The sequence below is a fragment of the Aedes albopictus genome, chromosome 1, assembly GCF_035046485.1.
Source record: "Aedes albopictus strain Foshan chromosome 1, AalbF5, whole genome shotgun sequence".
Classification (NCBI taxonomy): domain Eukaryota; kingdom Metazoa; phylum Arthropoda; class Insecta; order Diptera; family Culicidae; genus Aedes; species Aedes albopictus.
In genome coordinates, this window is record NC_085136.1 from 94,728,323 (window position 1) to 94,750,221 (window position 21,899).

Here is a 21,899-nt window from a genome sequence, read left to right on the forward strand (position 1 = left end):
TCCAGAATGTCGAATTGTTTAAAAATCCATATTCACTAAAACTGATGTAGTCAGGGCGTTAACAGTGTGCACCCAAAATAACCAAAATTGGCATTTTATAATATTTCGCTTCCTGAGGGGGCGGTCCAGAATGTCGAATTGTTTAAAAATCCATATTCACTAAAACTGATGTAGTCAGGGCGTTAACAGTGTGCACCCAAAATAACCAAAATTGGCATTTTATAATATTTCGCTTCCTGAGGGGGCGGTCCAGAATGTCGAATTGTTTAAAAATCCATATTCACTAAAACTGATGTAGTCAGGGCGTTAACAGTGTGCACCCAAATTAACCAAAATTGGCATTTTATAATATTTCGCTTCCTGAGGGGGCGGTCCAGAATGTCGAATTGTTTAAAAATCCATATTCACTAAAACTGATGTAGTCAGGGCGTTAACAGTGTGCACCCAAAATAACCAAAATTGGCATTTTATAATATTTCGCTTCCTGAGGGGGCGGTCCAGAATGTCGAATTGTTTAAAAATCCATATTCACTAAAACTGATGTGGTCAGGGCGTTAACAGTGTGCACCAAAAATAACCAAAATTGGCATTTTATAATATTTCGCTTCCTGAGGGGGCGGTCCAGAATGTCGAATTGTTTAAAAATCCATATTCACTAAAACTGATGTAGTCAGGGCGTTAACAGTGTGCACCCAAAATAACCAAAATTGGTATTTTATTATATTTTGCATCCTGAAAAAAAAATTTTTTTTTGAACTGAAGAGCTGGTTACTCAGTGAGTAACTTGGAGTAACCACGATGACACCACTGCCCGAGGGGGCGGTCCAGAATGTCGAATTGTTTAAAAATCCATATTCACTAAAACTGATGTAGTCAGGGCGTTAACAGTGTGCACCCAAATTAACCAAAATTGGCATTTTATAATATTTCGCTTCCTGAGGGGGCGGTCCAGAATGTCGAATTGTTTAAAAATCCATATTCACTAAAACTGATGTAGTCAGGGCGTTAACAGTGTGCACCCAAAATAACCAAAATTGGCATTTTATAATATTTCGCTTCCTGAGGGGGCGGTCCAGAATGTCGAATTGTTTAAAAATCCATATTCACTAAAACTGATGTAGTCAGGGCGTTAACAGTGTGCACCCAAAATAACCAAAATTGGCATTTTATAATATTTCGCTTCCTGAGGGGGCGGTCCAGAATGTCGAATTGTTTAAAAATCCATATTCACTAAAACTGATGTGGTCAGGGCGTTAACAGTGTGCACCAAAAATAACCAAAATTGGCATTTTATAATATTTCGCTTCCTGAGGGGGCGGTCCAGAATGTCGAATTGTTTAAAAATCCATATTCACTAAAACTGATGTAGTCAGGGCGTTAACAGTGTGCACCCAAAATAACCAAAATTGGTATTTTATTATATTTTGCATCCTGAAAAAAAAATTTTTTTTTGAACTGAAGAGCTGGTTACTCAGTGAGTAACTTGGAGTAACCACGATGACACCACTGCCCGAGGGGGCGGTCCAGAATGTCGAATTGTTTAAAAATCCATATTCACTAAAACTGATGTAGTCAGGGCGTTAACAGTGTGCACCCAAATTAACCAAAATTGGCATTTTATAATATTTCGCTTCCTGAGGGGGCGGTCCAGAATGTCGAATTGTTTAAAAATCCATATTCACTAAAACTGATGTAGTCAGGGCGTTAACAGTGTGCACCCAAAATAACCAAAATTGGCATTTTATAATATTTCGCTTCCTGAGGGGGCGGTCCAGAATGTCGAATTGTTTAAAAATCCATATTCACTAAAACTGATGTAGTCAGGGCGTTAACAGTGTGCACCCAAATTAACCAAAATTGGCATTTTATAATATTTCGCTTCCTGAGGGGGCGGTCCAGAATGTCGAATTGTTTAAAAATCCATATTCACTAAAACTGATGTAGTCAGGGCGTTAACAGTGTGCACCCAAAATAACCAAAATTGGCATTTTATAATATTTCGCTTCCTGAGGGGGCGGTCCAGAATGTCGAATTGTTTAAAAATCCATATTCACTAAAACTGATGTAGTCAGGGCGTTAACAGTGTGCACCCAAAATAACCAAAATTGGCATTTTATAATATTTCGCTTCCTGAGGGGGCGGTCCAGAATGTCGAATTGTTTAAAAATCCATATTCACTAAAACTGATGTAGTCAGGGCGTTAACAGTGTGCACCCAAAATAACCAAAATTGGCATTTTATAATATTTCGCTTCCTGAGGGGGCGGTCCAGAATGTCGAATTGTTTAAAAATCCATATTCACTAAAACTGATGTAGTCAGGGCGTTAACAGTGTGCACCCAAAATAACCAAAATTGGCATTTTATAATATTTCGCTTCCTGAGGGGGCGGTCCAGAATGTCGAATTGTTTAAAAATCCATATTCACTAAAACTGATGTGGTCAGGGCGTTAACAGTGTGCACCAAAAATAACCAAAATTGGCATTTTATAATATTTCGCTTCCTGAGGGGGCGGTCCAGAATGTCGAATTGTTTAAAAATCCATATTCACTAAAACTGATGTAGTCAGGGCGTTAACAGTGTGCACCCAAAATAACCAAAATTGGTATTTTATTATATTTTGCATCCTGAAAAAAAAATTTTTTTTTGAACTGAAGAGCTGGTTACTCAGTGAGTAACTTGGAGTAACCACGATGACACCACTGCCCGAGGGGGCGGTCCAGAATGTCGAATTGTTTAAAAATCCATATTCACTAAAACTGATGTAGTCAGGGCGTTAACAGTGTGCACCCAAATTAACCAAAATTGGCATTTTATAATATTTCGCTTCCTGAGGGGGCGGTCCAGAATGTCGAATTGTTTAAAAATCCATATTCACTAAAACTGATGTAGTCAGGGCGTTAACAGTGTGCACCCAAAATAACCAAAATTGGCATTTTATAATATTTCGCTTCCTGAGGGGGCGGTCCAGAATGTCGAATTGTTTAAAAATCCATATTCACTAAAACTGATGTAGTCAGGGCGTTAACAGTGTGCACCCAAATTAACCAAAATTGGCATTTTATAATATTTCGCTTCCTGAGGGGGCGGTCCAGAATGTCGAATTGTTTAAAAATCCATATTCACTAAAACTGATGTAGTCAGGGCGTTAACAGTGTGCACCCAAAATAACCAAAATTGGCATTTTATAATATTTCGCTTCCTGAGGGGGCGGTCCAGAATGTCGAATTGTTTAAAAATCCATATTCACTAAAACTGATGTAGTCAGGGCGTTAACAGTGTGCACCCAAAATAACCAAAATTGGCATTTTATAATATTTCGCTTCCTGAGGGGGCGGTCCAGAATGTCGAATTGTTTAAAAATCCATATTCACTAAAACTGATGTAGTCAGGGCGTTAACAGTGTGCACCCAAAATAACCAAAATTGGCATTTTATAATATTTCGCTTCCTGAGGGGGCGGTCCAGAATGTCGAATTGTTTAAAAATCCATATTCACTAAAACTGATGTAGTCAGGGCGTTAACAGTGTGCACCCAAAATAACCAAAATTGGCATTTTATAATATTTCGCTTCCTGAGGGGGCGGTCCAGAATGTCGAATTGTTTAAAAATCCATATTCACTAAAACTGATGTAGTCAGGGCGTTAACAGTGTGCACCCAAAATAACCAAAATTGGCATTTTATAATATTTCGCTTCCTGAGGGGGCGGTCCAGAATGTCGAATTGTTTAAAAATCCATATTCACTAAAACTGATGTAGTCAGGGCGTTAACAGTGTGCACCCAAAATAACCAAAATTGGCATTTTATAATATTTCGCTTCCTGAGGGGGCGGTCCAGAATGTCGAATTGTTTAAAAATCCATATTCACTAAAACTGATGTAGTCAGGGCGTTAACAGTGTGCACCCAAAATAACCAAAATTGGCATTTTATAATATTTCGCTTCCTGAGGGGGCGGTCCAGAATGTCGAATTGTTTAAAAATCCATATTCACTAAAACTGATGTAGTCAGGGCGTTAACAGTGTGCACCCAAAATAACCAAAATTGGCATTTTATAATATTTCGCTTCCTGAGGGGGCGGTCCAGAATGTCGAATTGTTTAAAAATCCATATTCACTAAAACTGATGTAGTCAGGGCGTTAACAGTGTGCACCCAAAATAACCAAAATTGGTATTTTATTATATTTTGCATCCTGAAAAAAAATTTTTTTTTGAACTGAAGAGCTGGTTACTCAGTGAGTAACTTGGAGTAACCACGATGACACCACTGCCCGAGGGGGCGGTCCAGAATGTCGAATTGTTTAAAAATCCATATTCACTAAAACTGATGTAGTCAGGGCGTTAACAGTGTGCACCCAAATTAACCAAAATTGGCATTTTATAATATTTCGCTTCCTGAGGGGGCGGTCCAGAATGTCGAATTGTTTAAAAATCCATATTCACTAAAACTGATGTAGTCAGGGCGTTAACAGTGTGCACCCAAAATAACCAAAATTGGCATTTTATAATATTTCGCTTCCTGAGGGGGCGGTCCAGAATGTCGAATTGTTTAAAAATCCATATTCACTAAAACTGATGTAGTCAGGGCGTTAACAGTGTGCACCCAAAATAACCAAAATTGGCATTTTATAATATTTCGCTTCCTGAGGGGGCGGTCCAGAATGTCGAATTGTTTAAAAATCCATATTCACTAAAACTGATGTAGTCAGGGCGTTAACAGTGTGCACCCAAATTAACCAAAATTGGCATTTTATAATATTTCGCTTCCTGAGGGGGCGGTCCAGAATGTCGAATTGTTTAAAAATCCATATTCACTAAAACTGATGTAGTCAGGGCGTTAACAGTGTGCACCCAAAATAACCAAAATTGGCATTTTATAATATTTCGCTTCCTGAGGGGGCGGTCCAGAATGTCGAATTGTTTAAAAATCCATATTCACTAAAACTGATGTAGTCAGGGCGTTAACAGTGTGCACCCAAAATAACCAAAATTGGCATTTTATAATATTTCGCTTCCTGAGGGGGCGGTCCAGAATGTCGAATTGTTTAAAAATCCATATTCACTAAAACTGATGTAGTCAGGGCGTTAACAGTGTGCACCCAAAATAACCAAAATTGGCATTTTATAATATTTCGCTTCCTGAGGGGGCGGTCCAGAATGTCGAATTGTTTAAAAATCCATATTCACTAAAACTGATGTAGTCAGGGCGTTAACAGTGTGCACCCAAAATAACCAAAATTGGCATTTTATAATATTTCGCTTCCTGAGGGGGCGGTCCAGAATGTCGAATTGTTTAAAAATCCATATTCACTAAAACTGATGTGGTCAGGGCGTTAACAGTGTGCACCAAAAATAACCAAAATTGGCATTTTATAATATTTCGCTTCCTGAGGGGGCGGTCCAGAATGTCGAATTGTTTAAAAATCCATATTCACTAAAACTGATGTAGTCAGGGCGTTAACAGTGTGCACCCAAAATAACCAAAATTGGTATTTTATTATATTTTGCATCCTGAAAAAAAAATTTTTTTTTGAACTGAAGAGCTGGTTACTCAGTGAGTAACTTGGAGTAACCACGATGACACCACTGCCCGAGGGGGCGGTCCAGAATGTCGAATTGTTTAAAAATCCATATTCACTAAAACTGATGTAGTCAGGGCGTTAACAGTGTGCACCCAAATTAACCAAAATTGGCATTTTATAATATTTCGCTTCCTGAGGGGGCGGTCCAGAATGTCGAATTGTTTAAAAATCCATATTCACTAAAACTGATGTAGTCAGGGCGTTAACAGTGTGCACCCAAAATAACCAAAATTGGCATTTTATAATATTTCGCTTCCTGAGGGGGCGGTCCAGAATGTCGAATTGTTTAAAAATCCATATTCACTAAAACTGATGTAGTCAGGGCGTTAACAGTGTGCACCCAAATTAACCAAAATTGGCATTTTATAATATTTCGCTTCCTGAGGGGGCGGTCCAGAATGTCGAATTGTTTAAAAATCCATATTCACTAAAACTGATGTAGTCAGGGCGTTAACAGTGTGCACCCAAAATAACCAAAATTGGCATTTTATAATATTTCGCTTCCTGAGGGGGCGGTCCAGAATGTCGAATTGTTTAAAAATCCATATTCACTAAAACTGATGTAGTCAGGGCGTTAACAGTGTGCACCCAAAATAACCAAAATTGGCATTTTATAATATTTCGCTTCCTGAGGGGGCGGTCCAGAATGTCGAATTGTTTAAAAATCCATATTCACTAAAACTGATGTGGTCAGGGCGTTAACAGTGTGCACCAAAAATAACCAAAATTGGCATTTTATAATATTTCGCTTCCTGAGGGGGCGGTCCAGAATGTCGAATTGTTTAAAAATCCATATTCACTAAAACTGATGTAGTCAGGGCGTTAACAGTGTGCACCCAAAATAACCAAAATTGGTATTTTATTATATTTTGCATCCTGAAAAAAAAATTTTTTTTTGAACTGAAGAGCTGGTTACTCAGTGAGTAACTTGGAGTAACCACGATGACACCACTGCCCGAGGGGGCGGTCCAGAATGTCGAATTGTTTAAAAATCCATATTCACTAAAACTGATGTAGTCAGGGCGTTAACAGTGTGCACCCAAATTAACCAAAATTGGCATTTTATAATATTTCGCTTCCTGAGGGGGCGGTCCAGAATGTCGAATTGTTTAAAAATCCATATTCACTAAAACTGATGTAGTCAGGGCGTTAACAGTGTGCACCCAAAATAACCAAAATTGGCATTTTATAATATTTCGCTTCCTGAGGGGGCGGTCCAGAATGTCGAATTGTTTAAAAATCCATATTCACTAAAACTGATGTAGTCAGGGCGTTAACAGTGTGCACCCAAAATAACCAAAATTGGCATTTTATAATATTTCGCTTCCTGAGGGGGCGGTCCAGAATGTCGAATTGTTTAAAAATCCATATTCACTAAAACTGATGTGGTCAGGGCGTTAACAGTGTGCACCAAAAATAACCAAAATTGGCATTTTATAATATTTCGCTTCCTGAGGGGGCGGTCCAGAATGTCGAATTGTTTAAAAATCCATATTCACTAAAACTGATGTAGTCAGGGCGTTAACAGTGTGCACCCAAAATAACCAAAATTGGTATTTTATTATATTTTGCATCCTGAAAAAAAAATTTTTTTTTGAACTGAAGAGCTGGTTACTCAGTGAGTAACTTGGAGTAACCACGATGACACCACTGCCCGAGGGGGCGGTCCAGAATGTCGAATTGTTTAAAAATCCATATTCACTAAAACTGATGTAGTCAGGGCGTTAACAGTGTGCACCCAAATTAACCAAAATTGGCATTTTATAATATTTCGCTTCCTGAGGGGGCGGTCCAGAATGTCGAATTGTTTAAAAATCCATATTCACTAAAACTGATGTAGTCAGGGCGTTAACAGTGTGCACCCAAAATAACCAAAATTGGCATTTTATAATATTTCGCTTCCTGAGGGGGCGGTCCAGAATGTCGAATTGTTTAAAAATCCATATTCACTAAAACTGATGTAGTCAGGGCGTTAACAGTGTGCACCCAAAATAACCAAAATTGGCATTTTATAATATTTCGCTTCCTGAGGGGGCGGTCCAGAATGTCGAATTGTTTAAAAATCCATATTCACTAAAACTGATGTGGTCAGGGCGTTAACAGTGTGCACCAAAAATAACCAAAATTGGCATTTTATAATATTTCGCTTCCTGAGGGGGCGGTCCAGAATGTCGAATTGTTTAAAAATCCATATTCACTAAAACTGATGTAGTCAGGGCGTTAACAGTGTGCACCCAAAATAACCAAAATTGGTATTTTATTATATTTTGCATCCTGAAAAAAAAATTTTTTTTTGAACTGAAGAGCTGGTTACTCAGTGAGTAACTTGGAGTAACCACGATGACACCACTGCCCGAGGGGGCGGTCCAGAATGTCGAATTGTTTAAAAATCCATATTCACTAAAACTGATGTAGTCAGGGCGTTAACAGTGTGCACCCAAATTAACCAAAATTGGCATTTTATAATATTTCGCTTCCTGAGGGGGCGGTCCAGAATGTCGAATTGTTTAAAAATCCATATTCACTAAAACTGATGTAGTCAGGGCGTTAACAGTGTGCACCCAAAATAACCAAAATTGGCATTTTATAATATTTCGCTTCCTGAGGGGGCGGTCCAGAATGTCGAATTGTTTAAAAATCCATATTCACTAAAACTGATGTAGTCAGGGCGTTAACAGTGTGCACCCAAAATAACCAAAATTGGCATTTTATAATATTTCGCTTCCTGAGGGGGCGGTCCAGAATGTCGAATTGTTTAAAAATCCATATTCACTAAAACTGATGTAGTCAGGGCGTTAACAGTGTGCACCCAAAATAACCAAAATTGGCATTTTATAATATTTCGCTTCCTGAGGGGGCGGTCCAGAATGTCGAATTGTTTAAAAATCCATATTCACTAAAACTGATGTAGTCAGGGCGTTAACAGTGTGCACCCAAAATAACCAAAATTGGCATTTTATAATATTTCGCTTCCTGAGGGGGCGGTCCAGAATGTCGAATTGTTTAAAAATCCATATTCACTAAAACTGATGTAGTCAGGGCGTTAACAGTGTGCACCCAAATTAACCAAAATTGGCATTTTATAATATTTCGCTTCCTGAGGGGGCGGTCCAGAATGTCGAATTGTTTAAAAATCCATATTCACTAAAACTGATGTAGTCAGGGCGTTAACAGTGTGCACCCAAAATAACCAAAATTGGCATTTTATAATATTTCGCTTCCTGAGGGGGCGGTCCAGAATGTCGAATTGTTTAAAAATCCATATTCACTAAAACTGATGTAGTCAGGGCGTTAACAGTGTGCACCCAAAATAACCAAAATTGGCATTTTATAATATTTCGCTTCCTGAGGGGGCGGTCCAGAATGTCGAATTGTTTAAAAATCCATATTCACTAAAACTGATGTAGTCAGGGCGTTAACAGTGTGCACCCAAATTAACCAAAATTGGCATTTTATAATATTTCGCTTCCTGAGGGGGCGGTCCAGAATGTCGAATTGTTTAAAAATCCATATTCACTAAAACTGATGTAGTCAGGGCGTTAACAGTGTGCACCCAAAATAACCAAAATTGGCATTTTATAATATTTCGCTTCCTGAGGGGGCGGTCCAGAATGTCGAATTGTTTAAAAATCCATATTCACTAAAACTGATGTAGTCAGGGCGTTAACAGTGTGCACCCAAATTAACCAAAATTGGCATTTTATAATATTTCGCTTCCTGAGGGGGCGGTCCAGAATGTCGAATTGTTTAAAAATCCATATTCACTAAAACTGATGTAGTCAGGGCGTTAACAGTGTGCACCCAAAATAACCAAAATTGGCATTTTATAATATTTCGCTTCCTGAGGGGGCGGTCCAGAATGTCGAATTGTTTAAAAATCCATATTCACTAAAACTGATGTGGTCAGGGCGTTAACAGTGTGCACCAAAAATAACCAAAATTGGCATTTTATAATATTTCGCTTCCTGAGGGGGCGGTCCAGAATGTCGAATTGTTTAAAAATCCATATTCACTAAAACTGATGTAGTCAGGGCGTTAACAGTGTGCACCCAAAATAACCAAAATTGGTATTTTATTATATTTTGCATCCTGAAAAAAAAATTTTTTTTTGAACTGAAGAGCTGGTTACTCAGTGAGTAACTTGGAGTAACCACGATGACACCACTGCCCGAGGGGGCGGTCCAGAATGTCGAATTGTTTAAAAATCCATATTCACTAAAACTGATGTAGTCAGGGCGTTAACAGTGTGCACCCAAATTAACCAAAATTGGCATTTTATAATATTTCGCTTCCTGAGGGGGCGGTCCAGAATGTCGAATTGTTTAAAAATCCATATTCACTAAAACTGATGTAGTCAGGGCGTTAACAGTGTGCACCCAAAATAACCAAAATTGGCATTTTATAATATTTCGCTTCCTGAGGGGGCGGTCCAGAATGTCGAATTGTTTAAAAATCCATATTCACTAAAACTGATGTAGTCAGGGCGTTAACAGTGTGCACCCAAAATAACCAAAATTGGCATTTTATAATATTTCGCTTCCTGAGGGGGCGGTCCAGAATGTCGAATTGTTTAAAAATCCATATTCACTAAAACTGATGTGGTCAGGGCGTTAACAGTGTGCACCAAAAATAACCAAAATTGGCATTTTATAATATTTCGCTTCCTGAGGGGGCGGTCCAGAATGTCGAATTGTTTAAAAATCCATATTCACTAAAACTGATGTAGTCAGGGCGTTAACAGTGTGCACCCAAAATAACCAAAATTGGTATTTTATTATATTTTGCATCCTGAAAAAAAAATTTTTTTTTGAACTGAAGAGCTGGTTACTCAGTGAGTAACTTGGAGTAACCACGATGACACCACTGCCCGAGGGGGCGGTCCAGAATGTCGAATTGTTTAAAAATCCATATTCACTAAAACTGATGTAGTCAGGGCGTTAACAGTGTGCACCCAAATTAACCAAAATTGGCATTTTATAATATTTCGCTTCCTGAGGGGGCGGTCCAGAATGTCGAATTGTTTAAAAATCCATATTCACTAAAACTGATGTAGTCAGGGCGTTAACAGTGTGCACCCAAAATAACCAAAATTGGCATTTTATAATATTTCGCTTCCTGAGGGGGCGGTCCAGAATGTCGAATTGTTTAAAAATCCATATTCACTAAAACTGATGTAGTCAGGGCGTTAACAGTGTGCACCCAAATTAACCAAAATTGGCATTTTATAATATTTCGCTTCCTGAGGGGGCGGTCCAGAATGTCGAATTGTTTAAAAATCCATATTCACTAAAACTGATGTAGTCAGGGCGTTAACAGTGTGCACCCAAAATAACCAAAATTGGCATTTTATAATATTTCGCTTCCTGAGGGGGCGGTCCAGAATGTCGAATTGTTTAAAAATCCATATTCACTAAAACTGATGTAGTCAGGGCGTTAACAGTGTGCACCCAAAATAACCAAAATTGGCATTTTATAATATTTCGCTTCCTGAGGGGGCGGTCCAGAATGTCGAATTGTTTAAAAATCCATATTCACTAAAACTGATGTAGTCAGGGCGTTAACAGTGTGCACCCAAAATAACCAAAATTGGCATTTTATAATATTTCGCTTCCTGAGGGGGCGGTCCAGAATGTCGAATTGTTTAAAAATCCATATTCACTAAAACTGATGTAGTCAGGGCGTTAACAGTGTGCACCCAAAATAACCAAAATTGGCATTTTATAATATTTCGCTTCCTGAGGGGGCGGTCCAGAATGTCGAATTGTTTAAAAATCCATATTCACTAAAACTGATGTAGTCAGGGCGTTAACAGTGTGCACCCAAATTAACCAAAATTGGCATTTTATAATATTTCGCTTCCTGAGGGGGCGGTCCAGAATGTCGAATTGTTTAAAAATCCATATTCACTAAAACTGATGTAGTCAGGGCGTTAACAGTGTGCATCCAAAATAACCAAAATTGGCATTTTATAATATTTCGCTTCCTGAGGGGGCGGTCCAGAATGTCGAATTGTTTAAAAATCCATATTCACTAAAACTGATGTAGTCAGGGCGTTAACAGTGTGCACCCAAAATAACCAAAATTGGCATTTTATAATATTTCGCTTCCTGAGGGGGCGGTCCAGAATGTCGAATTGTTTAAAAATCCATATTCACTAAAACTGATGTAGTCAGGGCGTTAACAGTGTGCACCCAAATTAACCAAAATTGGCATTTTATAATATTTCGCTTCCTGAGGGGGCGGTCCAGAATGTCGAATTGTTTAAAAATCCATATTCACTAAAACTGATGTAGTCAGGGCGTTAACAGTGTGCACCCAAAATAACCAAAATTGGCATTTTATAATATTTCGCTTCCTGAGGGGGCGGTCCAGAATGTCGAATTGTTTAAAAATCCATATTCACTAAAACTGATGTAGTCAGGGCGTTAACAGTGTGCACCCAAATTAACCAAAATTGGCATTTTATAATATTTCGCTTCCTGAGGGGGCGGTCCAGAATGTCGAATTGTTTAAAAATCCATATTCACTAAAACTGATGTAGTCAGGGCGTTAACAGTGTGCACCCAAAATAACCAAAATTGGCATTTTATAATATTTCGCTTCCTGAGGGGGCGGTCCAGAATGTCGAATTGTTTAAAAATCCATATTCACTAAAACTGATGTAGTCAGGGCGTTAACAGTGTGCACCCAAATTAACCAAAATTGGCATTTTATAATATTTCGCTTCCTGAGGGGGCGGTCCAGAATGTCGAATTGTTTAAAAATCCATATTCACTAAAACTGATGTAGTCAGGGCGTTAACAGTGTGCACCCAAAATAACCAAAATTGGCATTTTATAATATTTCGCTTCCTGAGGGGGCGGTCCAGAATGTCGAATTGTTTAAAAATCCATATTCACTAAAACTGATGTAGTCAGGGCGTTAACAGTGTGCACCCAAAATAACCAAAATTGGTATTTTATTATATTTTGCATCCTGAAAAAAAAATTTTTTTTTGAACTGAAGAGCTGGTTACTCAGTGAGTAACTTGGAGTAACCACGATGACACCACTGCCCGAGGGGGCGGTCCAGAATGTCGAATTGTTTAAAAATCCATATTCACTAAAACTGATGTAGTCAGGGCGTTAACAGTGTGCACCCAAATTAACCAAAATTGGCATTTTATAATATTTCGCTTCCTGAGGGGGCGGTCCAGAATGTCGAATTGTTTAAAAATCCATATTCACTAAAACTGATGTAGTCAGGGCGTTAACAGTGTGCACCCAAAATAACCAAAATTGGTATTTTATTATATTTTGCATCCTGAAAAAAAAATTTTTTTTTGAACTGAAGAGCTGGTTACTCAGTGAGTAACTTGGAGTAACCACGATGACACCACTGCCCGAGGGGGCGGTCCAGAATGTCGAATTGTTTAAAAATCCATATTCACTAAAACTGATGTAGTCAGGGCGTTAACAGTGTGCACCCAAATTAACCAAAATTGGCATTTTATAATATTTCGCTTCCTGAGGGGGCGGTCCAGAATGTCGAATTGTTTAAAAATCCATATTCACTAAAACTGATGTAGTCAGGGCGTTAACAGTGTGCACCCAAAATAACCAAAATTGGCATTTTATAATATTTCGCTTCCTGAGGGGGCGGTCCAGAATGTCGAATTGTTTAAAAATCCATATTCACTAAAACTGATGTAGTCAGGGCGTTAACAGTGTGCACCCAAAATAACCAAAATTGGCATTTTATAATATTTCGCTTCCTGAGGGGGCGGTCCAGAATGTCGAATTGTTTAAAAATCCATATTCACTAAAACTGATGTAGTCAGGGCGTTAACAGTGTGCACCCAAAATAACCAAAATTGGCATTTTATAATATTTCGCTTCCTGAGGGGGCGGTCCAGAATGTCGAATTGTTTAAAAATCCATATTCACTAAAACTGATGTGGTCAGGGCGTTAACAGTGTGCACCAAAAATAACCAAAATTGGCATTTTATAATATTTCGCTTCCTGAGGGGGCGGTCCAGAATGTCGAATTGTTTAAAAATCCATATTCACTAAAACTGATGTAGTCAGGGCGTTAACAGTGTGCACCCAAATTAACCAAAATTGGCATTTTATAATATTTCGCTTCCTGAGGGGGCGGTCCAGAATGTCGAATTGTTTAAAAATCCATATTCACTAAAACTGATGTAGTCAGGGCGTTAACAGTGTGCACCCAAATTAACCAAAATTGGCATTTTATAATATTTCGCTTCCTGAGGGGGCGGTCCAGAATGTCGAATTGTTTAAAAATCCATATTCACTAAAACTGATGTAGTCAGGGCGTTAACAGTGTGCACCCAAAATAACCAAAATTGGCATTTTATAATATTTCGCTTCCTGAGGGGGCGGTCCAGAATGTCGAATTGTTTAAAAATCCATATTCACTAAAACTGATGTAGTCAGGGCGTTAACAGTGTGCACCCAAATTAACCAAAATTGGCATTTTATAATATTTCGCTTCCTGAGGGGGCGGTCCAGAATGTCGAATTGTTTAAAAATCCATATTCACTAAAACTGATGTGGTCAGGGCGTTAACAGTGTGCACCAAAAATAACCAAAATTGGCATTTTATAATATTTCGCTTCCTGAGGGGGCGGTCCAGAATGTCGAATTGTTTAAAAATCCATATTCACTAAAACTGATGTAGTCAGGGCGTTAACAGTGTGCACCCAAAATAACCAAAATTGGTATTTTATTATATTTTGCATCCTGAAAAAAAAATTTTTTTTTGAACTGAAGAGCTGGTTACTCAGTGAGTAACTTGGAGTAACCACGATGACACCACTGTTGAAAACATATCTAACACAGGCATTAAGTGCCACTCGGAGTCTATTAAGAGAAGAAGCTGATGCATTACTATACACAAAATCTCCGTAGATAAAATGTGGCAGAAATAAAGACTTAAATAAATTGATTTTCATGGAGCTGTCAAGGTGTCTGGTAACCAAATTAAGCTTTTTTAGAGTACCATAATGTTTTCCACCCAGAGAGTTTGCAAAAGCATCCCATTGTAAACTCGAAGTGAATAAAACTCCTAGATTTTCCAATTTATCAAAAAACTCAACTCTTTCCCCATCAAAGAAAATCAACGGTATTTGTGGTGGGTTCTTGAGCTTGGTAATAAGCATAGCCTTGGTTTTCGCCGGATTTACAGCTAAAAGATTTCTTTGCGACCATCTCAATATATTATTAAGGTCATGATTATTTTTTCTAGCCATATCATTTGTATCAACATCACCAGAGGTACACAGGTATATTTTCACATCATCAGCAAACATATGAATAGAACAAAACACCAAATTTGCAGGTAAGTCATTAATGAACAAAGAGAACAAAAGTGGCCCCAGCACAGACCCTTGAGGTACGCCAGACTTGATAGATCTAGATTCAGATAGATTTAAAGAAGAATTCTGTGGGTATGCGCTGGCATTTTAAAACATTGAGTAACTAGCTCCAATTTTACCATGACAGCATTGCTTAATTCTCAAGATCATCAGCTCTCATAGTAGTTGTTGTTTTCATTGTAAACGCTTCCATGAAAGGTTAAAAATTAGTGTATTATAACGCAAAATATTTGAATTTGGACCTCGATTCTGAAATCAAGGCGTGATTATGCATGGAAAATGTTTGTTGTAATTAGAAGTTCAAAACTATCTTTTAATTTTGTAAATTAGTGTATTTTAATTATCATGGGCTTCCAGATACCAATGTTAAACAAACGCATTTGTCTGAACCACTTAACAATACACCGGGTACATTCAATCGGAAAGACCCATCAAATGTTCAACCAATCTCCATTCCCACCGGGAGACCAAAAATCAATAAAAGCTCCCTGACATCACCTTCGCTGCAGCTGCACCACATCCCCACATTATTGCACAGCCTATCGAACAAGATGCAAACTACGGTCATTCATCCGTATTCATTGAAATAGCCCCCACTTGGGGGCCGCCCTAGCAATCTCATTCGACCCGAGTTCGATCAGCTGCTGACTGCCTGCCTGCGCCTAATCTGACCGACAACTATGCACACAGAGTGCACTGCACACCACACGATATGGTAACATCCCAATCGTCTTGTCGAACCTCAGCCGTAAAACCGTTCTGAGCCGGAGATTATTAGCGTGTCTATTTTCAAGTCATCCGGATCAGCTAGCTGTAGCCATGATGGAAGGGAATAGTGGTAAGCAGGAGAGCACCTTGGGCGGTGAAAGGTGAAACATATCGTTTCGATGATGACGAACCGGATGGATCGTTCTCCTTTAGTCTATTGACCGGTCAAATACCTCTTCGAGCCTACGGGCTGGTATGGAACCCGAGGCGCAGATGGTCCAAAAATTGGTAAAAGGTTTTTGGACAAATTTCTTTGCAACAATAAATATAACTCCACTGAAATTCAATTAACATTACATACTTATTTTTTAAGAACATTTCGATAGAAAGTTAATTTAAAAAAAAATTGAAAAAACAATATTGTAGTGATATACAATACATTTAAAAAGACATTTAAAATATTTACGGACATTCAGAATTCATTTAGGATCTGGAAATGCATACCAAGAGGCTGAGATCTCGTTGTACATCCTGAAAAAAAGGTAAAATGCAATTAAAAATTACTCATAATGCAGAACAATTTATAATTTTTAAAATTCATATGATAAACATTTATCACTATTGCGATATGCAAATTGTGTCTATTATAGTTACAATAATTAGGTTACCATCCCCAGAAAGACCAACAAAAAACGAACTGGATGCGGAACTGCTCAGCGAGCCATTTCTGTTTGCACAATTCGATTGAATGGGCAAAAAAGGATCCGGGCTAGCGTCTGGTGCTGTCCAAAAAGGGACCACCAATATCCATAAAAATAGACGCTTATCACATGATAGTCGGCGGTGGGTGAGCACGTTACCGAAACCGTCGAATGCCGCCGCCCAGCCAAAGTCAATCGGCGATTCTCGGCCGCGCCAGCTGCCAGCTCCACTACTTTCGCGATGGCCAATTGAATCCATATGTATATCCATGGTAGTACGCTGGGGGGCGTAGGGATAGGGATGGGATGGAGTGAACGGAAGTGGCAAGAATATAGACCGGCTGGCGAAAGCAAACGAAAAGCTTTCAAATTAATTGAAACAAACACGTATTGGACAGCTGTTATCCTTCCTTGGCAGGAGCGTATTTTTTGCCAAAACTGAATCGCCGGAACTGGAGGTATATTAACTTGATGTAACGAAAGGTAATACGGGAAAGTGGATCGAAGGGATAATAGTTTCATCAACTGTTGTAGCGTCAAATAATTGCCAAGAGATGATTTGTTTGATTGGCTAGCTTAGCTTTCCATTTTACTTAGTCTTATCGTTATTATTCATTAAAAACTGTTCTTCATTCCTAAAATATCTAAGCATCAAGTAATTTCCGCGTAGTTGCCGGCTTAGAATAGCACCACAGACAACCTGTTCCGGTGGTAGAAGTCCACCAAACAGGCAATTAAAATTCATTTCAAATTGAGCTTTGATTAACATTGATCTTGAGAAATCGTTTTTATCCTGCGGAGGAACACTTCTGGGCTGCCCGAGCAGGAATGAATAACTGCCACATAACTGGAGCATACCAAAGTCAGGTATCATACCAAGAGAAGGTATTGGTTGGGTATCCAGGTATTGAAAATAACTTATTTTGGTATTTTGTAGGTATTGATGAAATACCTCAACGAGTTATTGGTTTGGTGTTGAGGACTGCTTGAGGTATTATTCAATTATGGAAAAGTCGCTATTTGTATGGAAAAATCTCCGATTATTATTCAGGTATTGCCATCCCTGATGTCATTATTCACGCGTTATGCACAGAATAAACACCAGTTATTATTATAGGTATTTTACCTCTTATGCAGGGCTACTTAATACCTCATTCAGGTTGTAGGTATTCGGTTTTCCATACCTGAGTTAGCTATTCTTCAGCTATTTTCTCCTGCTCGGGTGTAGTACATAATAGGTTACATTCCACGCATACCTCGTGGTCTGACTGATCTAGCGGATTGCGCCACTGTGGAGCATGACGTTCTTAATTAGCTAGCACGCCAACAACCTCATTGTCCAGGATGCCTGTGCAAGCGAGTCAAGGCACTTAGACAAAGGTTATGTTCATACATAAACCCTTGCTCCTCGACCAACCACGGGTGTCCAACCTTCCCATACTCTAGAGCAGATAGTCAACTCGCAGAGTCTGAGAATACCGCGGACCGCGGCCCGTTTACATGTCTACATGCTTGCAGCAATGCACGGTTGAGAAGATACCACAAGTCACTTATAGCATCTCAAGACACTCTGTAACCTACTTCCTCTTGTACTAATAATCTATTGGAGAAAATGTATGGCTTATATGCATACGAAGTAGCAACCGTCCTAAAGACAGCCTAGCAGAGCTAGTTCAGGGTTGGTACCAGTCCCGCATGCGTCCCTCACTCGCCTGGCGATCTAAAGGACGTCCACATCCCATGCCCGTTGCCAAAGGCGAGGCCTATGTTAGGCCTATGTTAGTGGCTAACAGTGAAAGATTCGTCAACGTAAGATCGTGCCACTTACTCGAGGCACGCTGGACCACAGACATCATACCAGAAATCCTTTCCAGGGTCCACGTAGCTAAGGCTACGTACACCGTACACCGTACACCGATCCTCTACTACCAGATGTACCAGTAGTAGCATTACATACTCCAGCAGCAAACAAGCTACTGATGAATTCTTGAGAGCGCCTGAGCAGATTCTACTCAGGTAGAGGAAAAGAGCTCATTAATAGCATATTTTTAAAATGAGATCAAACTGTGAAATTGGTTCATTCCTAAAATATATAGGCATCAAGGGTCTCCAGTTAGCCTAGTGATTAAGGCCATGGATCGCCAATCCGGGGACGGCGGGTTTGATTCCCGTTCCAGTCGGGAAAATTTTCTCGATTCTCTGGGCCTGGGCATAGTGTATCATTGTACTTGCCTCACATTATACACATTCATGCAATGGCAGGCAAAGAAAGCCCTTCAATTAATAACTGTGGAAGTGCTCAAAGAACACTATGTTGAAGCGTGGCAGGCCAAGTCTCAGTGGGAACGTAGAGCCGTAAAGAAGAAGAAGAAGAAGAAGCTTCCTCGGGAATTCCTGTAGGAGTTAGGGCGTTCCTTCATTTGTTTCTTCTGGAACTTATCCGAGAGTCCCTTCGGAAATTTCTCCAGGAGCTCCATCGAGAATGCCTCCAGGACATGCTCCAGGAGTTTCTTTGGGAATTCCTCTACGACTTCCTGCTGAAGTTCCACCAGGTGTTCTTTTGACAATTTCTGCTAGAATTTCTCCAGGAATTTCACCAGAAATTCCCTTGGGAATTTCTCGCGGCGCTTCTTTGGGAAGTCCTCTAGGAGTTTTACTGAGATTTGCTCCAAAAGATCTTTAGGGAATTCTTTTTGGAGTTCCGTAGGGAGCTCCTTCATGAATTCCCTTAGGTATTCCAACTAGAATTTCTCTGAGAGTTCCTTCGGGAATTCCTCCGGGTGTTGTCTTGGAAATTTCTCCGAGAGTTCTATCGGAAATTTTTTCAGGTGCTCCTTCAGGATTTCCTTTGGGAGTTCCATCGGGAGCTCCTCCAGAAGTTCCTTCAGAAAGTCCTCCAGGTGTTTATCCAGGTATATCATCGGGAAGTCTTCCATCAGATCCTCCAGGAATTGCTCCAGGTGTTCTTCTGTGAATTCTTTAAGAAATTTCATCGTGTTTTCTTTAAAATGCTCCTTCGGGATCTCCTTCAGGAGATCTTTCGAGAATGCTCACAGGAGTTCTCTAAAAATTCGTCCTGGAGTTCGATCGGAAATTCCTCCAAATATAAAGGTTTTTTATCTTGTTTTACTACATGTTTCTTCGGAAATTACTCCAGGAGTTCCTTTGTAAATTTCTACAGAGGTTCCTTAAAAAATTCCCCCAAGAGTCTCATTGGAAATTCCCAGAGGACTTTCTATGGGAATTGCTTCAGTGGAAACTCTTTCATGTAAACCATGGAGAATCCCTCTAGGTATTCCTACAAGAGTTCATTAGAGCATTTCTCCAGAAGTTACTTATACATAGAGGGTCTTGCCCGGGATTTCCCGGGACAAAAATCCCGGGATATCCCGGAATCTGAAAAATCCCGAATCCCGGGATATTTTTCCGAAAATCCCGGGATTTCCCGAAAACCAAAAATGGCAATTATGTGTTCTACTAGAACATAACCTTTCACTTTAAATCTTCTTTATCGAGGCGGCTCTTTTATCCGGCAGGTATACTTAGTATATTTGTTTCTACTGACGTGAAGCTTTTGATGAATTTCCTCGTAATTATACCAAAGATTTTTTTTTTGGCAGAATATTCATGCATTCATTTTTCATTTATGTGGCGTGGCGATATATAACAATTAAAAAAAAAATTGAATCAACAGGCAGGATATCGGAATTTGGAATCAAAGGATTTATTTTAAGCTATTACTAGATATTTCTGGGAGCATTCCTGGCATTCATGGCCATGTTCAGCATTTTGAGTAGAAGATTTGATATACATTTATTTTCAAACATGTGAAATATGTAAGCATTTGCGAAGTTTTCTTTTAAATAATCGAATGTAGGGGGATTAGGGGCATAATGGACACCCGGGGCGAAATGAACACCCCTGTTTTTGCCGAAACCGTTGAATTTTATGTAAAACTTTCAATGCATAAGTGTAAAGGAACAAGTCATTGTTCTATTTATCAAAAGTACCATTTGAATTCCTTCAAAATAACCAAAATATCATTGAAATTGAAGTATGTTTTTCATATGGTGGATTTCTTATAATTTCGAAGCAGCAGCAAATAAGGTATTACGAGTGATTGAGTGTGTCTACCAAGTGAATTGTTAGCTTATCTACATGTATACTTAGATTTAGCAATGGATGAAGTATTATATTTTTGATCAGAACACACTGAAAATTGCAATTTCAATGTTGTAGTCTATTCGGGGCGAAATGAACACTGACAATTATGAATGGATGTACGCACGTTGCATACTGTTAGGCGTTTTAGAGAGTTTGAAAAAAATCAATCCGATCATTTTAGCCTAAAATTTATTTAATTAACTTTCATGTTATGTGAACTCGTCTAAGATGGAGTATTATATCTGTGGTATTCATCTCCGTTGGCAAATTACTTAACTGGTCGATATTCTCGAAGATACAGCATTAAATATGCAGGGGTGTCCATTATGCCCCGATGGGTGTCCATTTCGCCCCGTACCTTTCCTGCCAGCCCCAAAAAACACACGGCTTTCAATTCATTATTTTTTCACAATAATGACATTCTACCAGCTGTAAATGATTGAAGTACGTAGGAAACAAGTTAAAGTTGTAAGCCAACTGATAATATGTTAAGTTTTTGTCTGTTATATAGGCCTAACATACTCATTTGCTTAGGGTGTCCATTATGCCCCTAATACCCCTGGAGTAATCCCTTAATAATATTGTATTATTATGCAACAGTCAACTACTTTGAATAATTGCTTGACGTATTTCCGATCAAACTATAGGTAAGGTTTGCAAAAAAACGGATAAACAATTCCTAACTTTTGCAGGGCTTTGATAAAGATATTACCGATAAAATTCATTTTCAGGCAAAATTTCTCGCTGAACTCATTTAAATATTCTGAGCAAGAATTACTTGAAATTTCTTTGAAATTTTTAGTTAAAAATAAATTGATAAATTATAAATAATTACTTGAAATAATACATGCGACAATTCTGACGAAATTTCTAAGATAGTTGTGAGATTTGTTCACAGGAAAAAAAGAACAGCATACCGTTTTCAGATTTTCTGGAGAAATGACAAAAAAGCAGAGCAAAGTGTATTAAATTGCTGAGGTAAAAGCACAACCTAGCAGGGAGACCTAAACTTTTTGGGCTGAAATTTTTCAGACTAGTGCAATATCGAAGTGCAAAAAATAAATAAAGCGGATCGTGCAATAAAATCGAAGAATATAATGTAATACCATAGAATGAAAATAACAAAAATAAAACATTGTTATAAAAACCACAAAAAAACGTCTGAAGAAATTGCTAAAGGTTCCAAATATATTGAAAAAATGAACAATGCAGTTTCGGGATAGAAATGTTGAGATGGGAATCATGAAGAAATTTTATAAAGAATTATATAAGCCTATTTGAGGGATTTTGTTGAAAATATTCATATCAATTTTACAAGAAGTTTCATAAGAGGGTCTGCCCTGAATTATTGTGGGTTTTTTTAA

General features: G+C 38.7%; 1 protein-coding gene across 1 annotated transcript in view; it reads right to left on the reverse strand.

The window, feature by feature from the left end:
- Positions 1 to 21,899, reverse strand: part of LOC109402049 (carbonic anhydrase-related protein 10) — a 451,175-nt gene that overhangs the window by 279,694 nt on the left and 149,582 nt on the right. The window contains exon 2 of the mRNA XM_029855977.2: positions 16,175 to 16,201. The gene's annotated coding sequence lies outside the window, so the exon portion shown is untranslated. The remainder of the gene's footprint in view (positions 1 to 16,174; positions 16,202 to 21,899) is intronic.